The following is a 12,293-nucleotide window of genomic DNA, read 5'->3' as shown; positions in this document are numbered from 1 at the left end:
CAAATAAAACAAGTAAATCCTATTCATAGCCCCAAACTCCTAAACTCTTTTGTCTATCATGTAGAGTCTAAATCTTCCCAATTTCTTATTCTTCTTACCCAGACTGCTGCTTATACCTACATGATTCATCAGCTAGTAATCCCCTACAGCTGCAATAAAGTGACAAGCTTTCAGTTGCTCTCTTAAAATAATATTGGGGTTTTTTTCTATCTGTAAACTTCCTGGAAACTTGATAGATTTGTTTTCTTGAAAAAGTTTGTAGTCTTGGAGTACCAATGCCATAGAAGCTGCCATGCCATGGGTCTATCACCAAGGGGGTTGTCCTCCTGAAGCAAGCAAAACCACTTCCACAGGTGCTTTGAATGCAGTTGAGCATATTAAAATTTGAGATTTTCTCATCCTCTGCTCAAAGAGTTGAACCACACATTTTCAGACTACAGCTGGCAAAGTTGTTATTGAGATTTTGAATCACCCAGTGTTTATTTCCAGTTTACATGGTTGATGTTTTTCGCAGTTAGGTATCACCTACCATCAGCAACAATAATTTTCAGTCCTTATCAGAATTATTGAATGCTTTTGTTGAATTACAAAGTTTAAAATGAATGTGGTGTTTATAGATAATGACAGGTTATTTCAAGTATGGCAGTAAACTTTTATTTATTTTCCTTACCAATTTAAAATTCTAGACAGCTGCTGTGAGCGGGGTATTTACCACATCAAAAAGACAACTCACCTCAGTGAACTAATTACTATCTTAAATTTTTTTTTTCAAATATATAAGCAACAGTTCAAATAAACGATTCTAATGGAAATTTTAGCTGAATGTTATCAAAACATTCAAGAAAAAATTAAGTCTTTCTAAATTTAATAATTTCTAAGTTAGGCCAAAATTTGTCCCAAAGGATAAATGCTTAGATGTCCACCACACTGCAAAAAGAGGCGCTAACTCCAGTGGCCATATTTCAGTATAAAATAAATCTGTAATATAGAAAAATGGTTATACTCAATTTTTTTCTATGTGTAATAGGGAAACACATAAATATAGACCTGAGAATTTTAAACAGCACAATTTCTGTTGTAATAGTTCAAGTTACCTAAGAAAATCCTCATTAATCCAGTTGATGTACGTGACATTCCAAGTGTCTAACTCCTTTCTGTTGTCCTCATCTCTCCAGTGTTCCTCTGGGTCAAACAACAGCAACTTCAATCTCCCTCAAGAAGAATGGGAGCTTATTGAGTCAAGCCATCAGCAACCTGAGGTCTTCACCAGAAGGGCAATTATGCTCCTTTCAGGGCATAATTCAGAAAGTCTTCATCTTTGGTCTAGGATTAATTTGGGTCCGATTTAGCACACTTACAAGAGCTTTCTTCGTTCTCCTTGGTTCCCAAGTGAAGTGTGAGTGTTATCCAAAGCCTTCCTCATCCTCAGCTGAAATAGATGGCTGCTGTTTGTTCAGGGAATGCATACATTTTTCAGATATTTGCTGCAGAGCAATTATCACACAGGTTATGCTGAAAAGGATTACATTTTATTGGCCAGCATAAAATTGTTTAAACAAGATCAAACAGAGCAAGACAAGCCCTGATAAGCCCTGAAATCTATGACGTCAAATTGACATGAAGGCTACAGCCTGTGACTATTTATCAAATATCTGGGTTATGAAAAAGGATGGTCAAATATTGGGTTATGAAAAAGGATGGAAAACAATTTAATATTGTTGCTTTTTTTATCCTTGACCACTTCCATACATGTCATCTGGAGCTATTCTGTAAAAAATGTCCTTTCAGTAAAAAGCGAGTGGAGATTTCTACCAGTGGCACATAATTTCAAATCTACAGTTTCAAAACCTTCAAGATGCAACACCTATCACTGAGACTCAGCATGTTCCTATTCCAAATAAAGACCTACTGATTAATGAGCCTTCTGCTTGTCTTTATAAGGTCAAAAGCCTCACTGACTGCAACCAAGGATATCTGAGGACTTCAGATCATACTGAAGCAATTTGAGCATAACCTTCACGGGAAAAAAACCCAGAAATCAAATAATAATCACAGGTAGTCAGAGCTCTACCCTAAGCAGTTAATCTTCAAAGACTGGTAAATGGATATTAATTGACTCACTGCCTATTACTACTCCATTTTGGAAAGAAAATTCTCAAGACAATAAATAATGACTGGACATACATTACTGCAAGAAAATTACATTTTAAACATGCATTATATAGAAATGAAGTAACTTACGAAAGAATAGTTGCATAACTGTCATGGGTTAGTACAGTTTGGTTTTCTAGTTATAGAAGAATGTAGAATAATTCTCCATGTCAGGACCTGGGAATTGCTTTAGAAAAGACAGAGACCTATCAGAGAGTTAGTTAGAATATTGCATCTGTTTTGACCACTGAAAATTGTTGGCTACGACTTTGGGAAGTACCATATAAAACCCTGTGAATTTCGTGTAGGTGGGTCTTTTTTCTTCTTCCTTTGGCCAGAGAGAGACAGGTAACATCCATCTGGGCCTGCTGCTCTCTCTTTTTTGGGGGGAGCTGGCCGCAGGCCTGGCTGGATTCCATCGGCTCCCAGGTGAAGGGAGGGGGAAGGAGAGGTTGCTGCTTTGCAACAACTACTTTCTCCAAACTTCCCTTGAGCAGAGAGAGATCTCTGCCCGGCTCCTGATAAGAGCTGTGGGCACCATTTGGGCCAAAGCCACCCCGATTTACACCAAGGGGTGGGCTGAGAAGGCATTTATGATACTGACTGTTTTGGGTTTTTGTGTGAGTCTGGACTGCTCAAGGGCTCCGATCTCTGATGTTTCTGTGAGTTCTTCCTCCCTCATCAGCTCGGCCTTGAGCATCTAACACCACGAGCTACAGAGACAGAGACAAAGACTCTGGGCAGATTTTACTCTTTCTTAGCAACATGAAGCTTCTAAAGCTTGGCCCTTCTCTAAGAGAGTAAGAAAGGACAGAGTGAACATAAAGAACAGCAGGATGAAGTCAGTAGAGCGAGAGTGAAAAGACTATTGGGACATAGGGTTGAAGAGTTGGTTGTTCCATTCTTACTTGAGCCATGGAAATGAACTCTATATTTAGATCATTCCTTTAAATCATGGGAAAGATAGGCATTTGGGGAGATGATTGTTTCAATTTGTGCGTAGATTTAAGCAAAGGTGTTTGTGATGGACTAAGTAATATCCTATAAGATGCTTGAACAGAGATAAAGATGAGAAGCCCCCTGCACCAGTGAAGAAGTGAGAAGATATCTCTGTACCTTGAGGTGGAGAATACTTTGCTTTGGAGTTATTCATCTTTAAAAAGTGACACCCCAATATGCAAAAGTCTAAGACCCACGACCCATAAGTAGCTTGGGAAACTGCTCCTGGGAGGGTCACAAAGGCTTCTCTGGGCAGTTGTTTTTGTGACAGTTTAAAACCCACAAGAGAACTGTTCTAGGTTGTCAGTGGAATCCATGGAATCTAAGAAAAACTCTTCCCCTAAAGAATTGATGAAAGACTATTGTCAGACAGTGAAACTGACTGAAAATTACAAGTTTTGTCTCTTTATGTTGTTTTGTAAGAAAGTGAACAGTTTGTAAGGGGAGGGAAGACGGTTTTTGAAGTTTCATTCTGTTTTATTTTTTTTCCCAAATTTCTTTTTCTATTCTTAGTGTGTGTTAATAAAAATATTTGTTCATTTTTAAAGTTGAGTCTGCTTTAGTTTTCTCCTAGTCTCTCTCCCACAGAAAAAGAGTGAGTACTAAGACCAAAATTTAGTGAACGTGAAACCACTACATTAATTAGTGTTTCTGCCCAGTTTCAAAATTAAAACTATTACAATAATTTAATATCAGGCAAATTTACTGTTGTGGAAGAGGTAGAAGCCCAGCGTAATGTTTCCCAAGCAGATAGAAATTACTTTATAACAAGTAGTTAATTATTTTCTGGATATTTGTCAAGTACAGACCATACACTAGAGTCTGTCTTCAGTATTCTAGTAATATTAGGAAAAACAATTATTAATGGCAAATCATTTTTTAAAAAATATTCTGACTAGATCATAGAAAGAGAAACTCAAAATTTGAGATTAAATTACTAGCAAATTCAGACTGCTCTGTACATATGTACCTAGACAAGCTTACCTTAAAATTAAGTTTTAATAGCAGAAGTTTTCTGCTAACAAAGTTATAGAAAGTATCATCACCTGTCCAATTAAACAGAATATACCAAGTACGATGGTGAGCATTCCCCTTACCTATTGCCATTTCACACCTGTGAACCAGAAGTTAGCAATGTCCCTGAAACAGATTCTCAAGAGATTTAAAATGTCAGAGCTCCTTTGGATTTTTGTCAATGCACTTCAGACTTTATTGCTCCTCAGTTCCTTTGTTCTTCTGCTGAGACTGCTGCCAGCAAGGTGCCAGTTCTTGCTATAGTAATTTCTGTGACATAAACCATGGACAGCTTTGACATAGCTGACTCTTTCTATGGGAGCAAGCAAACAGCACCTGACAGATACTGATGAATTTTAGCCCTGGTGGCACTAAAGAAATGTTCATAGCAATGGCTGAAGATGTCTACCAAGAAAGCAAGCAGAATGCAAGTTTGTGATAGAAATTTACCAGTGCATTTCTGCAGCATTCCTGGAAAATATGTAATTATATCAATCAACCACTCATGAAAATTCAGGGACTTTCTTTCTAATTGAAACACCAAAAAGTTTTGAATAAATAGCTCCAAATCAGAGGTCAACCCAAAACCTAATGCAGAATAATCAGCTGGAAAAGAGAATGAATGTCTTACTACAGGCAGGTCCTGCAGCTGGCTGGATGCAGGTGCAGGAAGTATTGACAGAGATTTGTTACACTGTTCCTTGCACTCAAACCTTCTAGCAAATGGATTCCTGACAAGACAACTACACTGTCAGTGATATAACCCTTCCCCAGAGGAAAACCAGGCCATGCTGGGGAAATAATGTTTACCAAAGCCAAGAAAGACAGTTTGGAGGCAGATGAAGAAATCTCCCCCTCTTCCTACAACATTGTATCCAGAGGTCCTCTGTTCTGACATCTCCTTCCATCCAACATAGCGTGTGAAATGTGTGCTCTAAACATCATTAGAGTGGAAAAGAGCAGTTACAACAAGCAGTAAATGAATTTTTTCCCATCGTCATATTGCTTGTGGCATCATGGTGGCAAAGCAAGTTTTCTCTAAAGAAATGTCAGAGAGATCATGATGATGGTTGGTGTTCATCAAGAGATGTTCAGGGAAATGACAGGAACAAGACACCACCATGGAGCAAAAGCCTAGGTGAGAAAGACATTAGGTTTTCAGTTAATAGCTCAAACTTTATTTGGAAATTATAAGTTCTATCACAATAGAAAACAAGTAGCAAAAACTATTCATCTTGAAGGAAGATAAAAATGGTCATTTGTATCAAATACAATATGGTATCTTCCATTCCAACATATGAACCCTCAGGAGGTTTTGAAGATGGGAATTTAAGTGAAAACTTTCCTCTTTCTTTCTGGTAATAAATTACCTTCTGGCAGTGTAATCAACAGCTTTAGAAATCAATTCTCTCTGGAATTCTTGAGACTAAAATGAGGTCAAAACCTGCTGGTAACATCAACCATGCCTCAGTTTAGAGTTCAGTTTTGTATTCAGTTTTGTTTGATGGAACAGGTTTCCCAGGGCTTAATAGACACAGAGTTTTTTCAGAGCAAATATACTCTGTTGGTTAGGATAAGGAGGCTGGAAACTGTTTCCGACTTCTAACTTGTGACTTTTAAGAAACTGCAATCTTTAATACTCTTATATGCAAAAGGATGAACAACTGCCGGTTTAAATTGTTGTGGACAGTCAGACCAGATAACCAGAACAATTTGCTTTTGTCTTAAATTCTGTCCTCCTAATGCTGACATAAAGATGGGATTTATTAATGTTTAGATGGATCTTTAAGAGTCTTAGAAAGACATTATTTTGCCCATTTGAGTAATGAATTTTTTTATTTAATTAAGAACAAATGACAGTGTATTCCTCATGACAAGTGGCCATATTTCTGGAAGAGACTCAATGATACAAGAGTGGAAATGACTTAAAAAATAAAGACAGAGGGGATTTTAAAACCCAAACTGCAACAGAAAAATAAGCTAAAACTAGAAAGTCACAGAAAAATAATGATAAGACTGGAAATCCAGCCTTAGAAAAAAAATCTCATGAAACAAAATAAAGAACAGATCAAAAATGTGCCAGAATGTACGAGATGGATTGGGTCAGGGTTGCTACATCTAAGTTCCATACAAGTTTCCAAACAAGTAAATTAGGACTGGTTACTTAGGCAACACATCCCTGGTAGCAGTTCCACCACTAAAGGGCACAATGTCAGAATTCTCAGTGCAACAATCTGCAGTTAATTTAATTTGTTAGCGGAATTGCTTTCTGAAATTTTAAATAATACTGTTACATGCCTCCCACAGTCACTCACAGCTAAAAGTGCTTACAAAATGAAAGCACTGTGCAGCAAAATGAAAACTAATCTGTCACCCACACAAAAGTATACACATCTCCAAAATGAGAGAAATGGGCCTTTATCCAAAAAGTTTGTTAGCACCACAGCACTAGTTGATCTTTGATTTGGCTCACTTTTAAAAAAATAATTGGGATTTTTCTTGAGCTGGACTATCCTCAACTGAAATCCCACTGGGAATGGGAGGTAGAAAAACAGGGCCAGCAGACTGTGGCACAGCTGCCTCTTCTAGAAAAAACTAATCCTTTATTCTTGTTTCCTTAAATTTGTATGAAAAATGGTGACAGAGGAAATGCAATATACCTTTTTCATACATTGGAAATGAAGGGAGCCTCCAGGATTTTCAGCTTTGCACAGGCAAGCAGCCACCTTAAAGTCTATACTTACTGCGTGTTCTCATCCAGGTCTGGTACCAGAACACCAAAAAAAAAAAAAAAAAAAAAAAAAAAAAAAAAAAAAAAAAAAAAAAGGAAAAAGATATGTAATTCATAGCAACAGCACCTATGCCAATTTAAATATAAACAGGGCTATTGACATGAATAACTAATATATGCAAATACATAAAAGTTATGCTCAGGATCAAGATTTGGCCAACATGAGGCTTGTAGAGAATGGAACAGGCATTTACCAGCGGTTGTGTCCATGTCCATGCACACTCACATGGAGTAACACTGGCATCTCTTGAATTCTCAGATTTGCACCTGAATGCAAACTTTATTAAAAGTTAAGGCAGCTAGTGGAACAAGTCTTATCACATGGATAGGCTTTCAGACCAAAACAGAATATGTGGATGGTGTACACACAGTTAAAGAATCTTTCAGTAAATGAAGGTATTCCATTTTTGTCCCAGTGTAATGCCAGGACAGCTGAACAAATTCCGATCCCATTCACAGAACTAAATATTCCCATAAAATTAAGCAGGATTAAGACATAACCTTAATTATGACAATAAAAAATTAACTTTAAAGACAAAAGAAGTGTGCTTTTAATTATGGACAGTAAGTAAAATATGAGTGAATGTGGCATAAATTGGAAAATCATTCACTGTGTAATAGAAGCTCCAAATAGGATTACAGATGAAAAGTAAATGAGCTGGAAAAGAAAGAACAAATGTGCTGGGAATGCTGTTTTTCATATTATGTATTGTGTGAAACTGAAGCGATCCCACTATACTGGCTTTTTGCCCTTCAGTTTAGATGGAAATGTACTGGTTTAATAGAGAAACACATTTGCATTTCATTTCTTAACCTTTCTAAGCATTTAAGAATATTAAATCCATTTCCTTGTCAGAAGTACTAAAAAATCTCATATTTCATTGTCAAAATCATATACCCAATATTATAATAATAATTTCTCCCAGGATCATTAATCTCCAGATAGAGAAGATTTATTTGTTTTAAATATCAAGTAACTTGCTGTATTTTACTGAGCAATGAAATGAAAGTATAAACAGAAAAAAAGAAATTAAACCCTGTTTGATCTGATGATAAGAACATATTCAATTTTATCTTTATATAAAATTTAAGGTTTTTTAAGAGGAACAGAAAAGGCAGAGTAAATAATTTTGGCAGAATGCAGGTGGTATCCTCTATCTCCTCAGTTAATACTTAGCCTTCAAAGCCCATGCAGCTAAAGGAAATTTTATCAACTACTTCAAAATCTTTGAATCAAGACTTCAGAAGTCACCAGGACTATTCACAAGTATAATATTACAGTGTATTCCTATGCTTGACTGCCTGCTGAGCAAGAGTACAATGCTGATCCTGGTTGCAAAGCCTAAACTGGCTTCTGCCATAGGGAGCATCAACCCTTACTTCCTTAGTACAATATTTGAGTGGGATAACTTTGTTAATCTTTTTCTATCAGGCATCCTATTCCAATATTTTCATCAAAGTTTATATAAATTACACCATCCCTTTTTCTTTGACTGTCCGTCACAATTGTTTTCTTCTTATATGTCAATATAACTGTGTAACTGTGGCAGAAACGTGTCTGAAATTTCTCCCACTAGTCTACAAAACTTGTTACAACAGATAGTGTTTTCAGATTGACATGTTTAAGATGAATGAGATTTCTATTAAATCAATGAAGACAGTTAATGCTCCTTAAGTTTGTCCAAAACTCACATTTATGATACTAATAATTACTATTCTGTTACAACCATCTTCAGATTTTATATCCAAAAAAATATCAGATGAACCTAGAACACAGATGAAAATTCAAAGGCATAAATGAAAATGTCAGAGAACAGTGTTTCCTGAAATATTAAAAAATAATTATGGATTAGGTAGCCCAACTTCACGTGTCTAGGGTATTTGGGGACTTGGGTTTTGTTTGTTTTAAAATTTATCTTCTGCTTCTTAATACCAGACCTTTCAAATAAAATGTACAAGGTTAATCAAATAAAGTCTGATGAGTTGCTTTATGGGACTCAAATAATACCACTAAAATGTTATGGATAATCATAATTTTTAATCCATTCCTTAATATTTCTAAAAAACCAAGAAAGCTTTATTATCTGGATACACTGCAAGTACAGAAGGAAAGTTTGTTAGCACTTTGTAATACTACTTCATTCAAGACTTCATTTAAAACCTTTCTACCAGTTTCTCACAGGTCTATGTTCCCAGTTTATTCCCAATATATTTGTTCCTGTGGTTTTGATTTTCACTGTCATATCCACAGTTTTTCATTCAGCTGTGAAAACATTCATAGAATTATAGAATGGTTTGGAAAGGACCTTAAAGATCATCTAATTCCGCTCTCTTCCTACAGGTAGGAAACATTCCATTGGACCAGATTCCTCAAAGCCCCATCCTACTCTTACTGAGATGGGACATCACTTACACCAAAAATTTCTTCACAATACCTAATCTAAACCTGCTTTCTTCCATTTAAAGACATTCTCTTTTGTCCCATCACTACAGGCTTTCACAGAAACTCTCTCCCCATCTTTTTCCCAAGGCTCTCTTCAGCTACAATAAAACTGCTCCAGGGTGTCGCCTCCAGCTGAATCCCAGATCTCTCAGGCTCTCTCCACAGAAGAGCTGTTCCATCTCTGATTATCTTCATGCTGCTCCTCTGGACTTGCTGTAACAGATCCACACCCAGATCCTTAACACTTAAAACTTGTAATATTCATCCAAGTAGAAGGGCCAACTGGTTTTAAATGGCTCTGCCCACCTGCCTTGACTAGCAATGGTTGTGGTAGAGCTTAACTGCCTTAAGTATGGCTTATGTAATTATCTCCATTTCAGGAATAATGTACACAACTAGGTGATTGTAGATATAATGCAGTTGATTTCAGATTTTTAAGGGTTTCCTGAGTACACTTACTATTATTCAGATTTTGTCAGGTATGTAATTATTTTTAAAATAAAATAAACTTTTGATACATCTTCTTTAACTTTTACTAAAAAAGTGCTATACTTTGAATTGCAGCAATTATTTTACCTCTTTTAGTTATTTAAACTGACATTTTATGTAAACGTCTGCTTCTATTAAAAAATATCCTTAATTATATCTTAATTTTTATAAGTTCTTTTTGTCAAATATGTTGTATGTATGATACTATTTTATTTATTTTTTCAAGGGCTTTTTACTTCATATATTGTTTTCTTTAATGAAATAGAACAATGGTAGAAACAGTTGTGGGAGAGGGGACAGAGATGAGATAGGCTGTCAGTTTTATGGATATTTTTTATAACATTGGCTTAAGATTTTTTTACCAACAATCAATACATGCTTACTTCAGGATGAACACACCAAGAAAAAGTGGCTGTTAGTTTCTTGGTGCTTTGTCTCAATGAATGACTGTCCCATACAAGAAGATTACTGAGGAAAAGCTAAGACACAGGAATGGATCTGGATTTTATTTCTGAAAATGGTTAAGTGTTCTGAAAGACACGAAGAGAAACAGTTCATTCAGCAATTCAAAATGTTCATACTTTTTGGTTAGTGATTTTACTGCTATCAAGTGTATGTTAAATCAGCTCACATTCACTTGATGCCTTCATTGTCAGAAGCACATGTGCCCAAAGGGAATTTTATTCTGATGCAGTGTTGCAGCCTTATGCTTTATAATAGCAATGAGAAAATTATGGGCAAAGAACCTGGTTTGAAAAAAGAACAATGACAATTGAATGAGGTCATTCTTTTAATTGATTGATATCTAATTATGCTAACAAATCATAATTTAGACCTTCCATAGCCATAAACATTAGACTGTAAATGTTAAAGAATAAACATTAAACCTACAGTCAAAACAATACCATGTCCTCAAATACATCAGCTTCTAAAGAGAGGCTTCTCTAATAGATGTACATACTTCAGCTATGAATTTTCCTCAAGGAATTCCAATGTGCATAAAAGGCAAGACATCAAATAGCCTGATTTACAAAGAGGGAAAGGCAGACAGTATAGCAAGATAAATCTGATGCCATCACAATTTTGAAGGAATGACAATCATTCTTCCGCTGCTCATCACTTACTTGCAAATCCATTAATTAATAAATTAGATTTACTACTTTGTTACGTAATGTGACAAACTAGGCACTGACCTTAACAAAAAAGTGGATATTTATTTAAGAAGTATAGTAGAGAAGTAGCATTTTTCCACTTTATAGGGAGCAAAAATTCTGTTCTACTTCCACCCCACTAAGTAAATAGATCTGCAGAATTTGCAGCACTGAAGGAAGGAGCCACTAATATCAAGTCATGCACTTGTTAAGCTATTAACATAATTACAATCATCAGAGCAATACTGCAGATGGCCTTGATAGTATTGTTTGACTCAAGCAGCCAGAAATTATTAGGAAGTTTGTTGGAATTCTTTTTTGAACTGATGCACTTTTCCAATTAAAATTGTATTTGCTGCCTTTGTCTCTAAAACAGTCAATTATGGAAACATTTCCCAATAGTCCACAGCATGCAAATATTATACAACATTAAAACCATTAAAGTTCTTCTGGGGAGCCGATTGCTGCTTTTATTGCTATACTTTGGTAGATAGCCAATACTGTTGGAAATGCATATCTTTTAGTCAATGTATCTTTGTCAGATGCTCAGTTAGGATTTCTTTATGTGATATCCGAATATCAGTAAAATCTGTGAAAGAGAAAACTTCTTGCCACAGAAATGTCCTGATAAAACAGCATATTGCTTAGGTCATAAGTTGGTGTGTGCATACATTCTTCAAAAGTATATAAGCTATAAGGCACAGAACAAAATTCAAATAGTCACCATATGTTGCATACATATAATTTTTTATATTTTTTAATGCAGTGGAAGTCTATTAAATTAAGCTACGAAAAAATTAAAATGCATTTCATTAGCAAAGAAAATACTACTGGCATTATATTTTATTGTTCAACCCTAGAAAGTATGTTTCCATTTAAATATCTGATGAAAGAACATTTTCTTCTTGCATGCATGAAAAAATAATTAATTAGAGAGCATAAGCCAAAGCACTGGCAAAAATTTAACTAAGACACAATGAAATATAGATCAGATATTTTTGTTTAACTTTTTACTATTGTCATTCTGCTTACAGTAATGCTCTTTTCCTTTTGTATTAACTTACTATGCTCAAAATGATGGCATCTTTAAAGATGAAGCCATCACCAGTAGCTTGAATTCACTACGTTACGTTCATGAACTGCATGGTTTGGGAAAGACTCCTAATGCAGTGTTGAAAACCATAAATATATCTCATCAGCAAGTCAAACTTGGATACAGAAGTAATTAGCTGTGTCAGAAGAATGAACTTTCTGC

The sequence above is a fragment of the Hirundo rustica genome, chromosome 1, assembly GCF_015227805.2.
Source record: "Hirundo rustica isolate bHirRus1 chromosome 1, bHirRus1.pri.v3, whole genome shotgun sequence".
Lineage (NCBI taxonomy): Eukaryota > Metazoa > Chordata > Aves > Passeriformes > Hirundinidae > Hirundo > Hirundo rustica.
This window is presented reverse-complemented; position numbering follows the sequence as displayed.